Source organism: Nycticebus coucang, chromosome 16 (assembly GCF_027406575.1).
Source record: "Nycticebus coucang isolate mNycCou1 chromosome 16, mNycCou1.pri, whole genome shotgun sequence".
NCBI classification, from domain to species: domain Eukaryota; kingdom Metazoa; phylum Chordata; class Mammalia; order Primates; family Lorisidae; genus Nycticebus; species Nycticebus coucang.
This window is the reverse complement of record NC_069795.1, coordinates 11,261,269-11,262,102: the sequence shown is the minus strand read 5'-3', so window position 1 is coordinate 11,262,102 and position 834 is coordinate 11,261,269.

Sequence of the window (834 nt, the reverse complement as noted above, 5' to 3'; positions counted from 1 at the left end):
TTTTACCAAACAAAATAAATCTTAATTTTTTGATGTCCATGGACTGGTCTATGACAAAAAGGTTTACAAGAGACACGCTTTATTTTTTTATTACTTTTTTTTTGAATGAGGGTCTTGCTCTGTTGTCCAGGCTAAAGTGCAGTGGCATCATCATAGCTCACTGGCTCAACTCCTGGCACAAGTGATCTTCCTGCTTCAGCCTCCTGAGTGGCTGAGACTACAGGTGTGAGCTACCTTGAAGCCACACACTTTAAAGATAAAGACAAAAATAGGTCAAAGTAAAAGGATGTATAGAACGCTGGTGTGGCTATCTTAAGATCAGACAAAGGCAACTTCAAGGTGAGGAGTATAAACAGAAAGGAGCCCCTAGACACTCCTTCCTTCTCTTTCCTCACCCCTGCACAACCTTAGCACTAGGTCCTTCAGACCCTACAGCTGGGCTGTGCAATTCTGTGGGAACAGGAATCTCAGTCAGGGCAGCACACCCGAGTAGCACGCCCTGTCTCTGGGTGCTCCCCAGGCCCTCAGAGTCCCCAGAGCTCCTCCTTGTACCGCCCTGCTCCGGAGCCTCCTCCTCACTTGCTGCCTTTCCCCGTCATCTTCCAGGCCTTTGGCATCATCTCATCTTGGGATTTGACTTAGTTTTTACGAAACTCAGGAAGATTCCTTTTGGTGGGCAAAAATCTTTGCAGCAAGGAAGCCTACAGTTGGAAATTTCCAGCAGCTGGAAATTGGTGTGGTTGGGGAGGAGAGAGAGCCAGACCCAGATCAGTGTTTTACTGGTTGATCCCGAAATAGCACCCTGATGCTCCTCCAGGCTCTTGTCTCTGGACC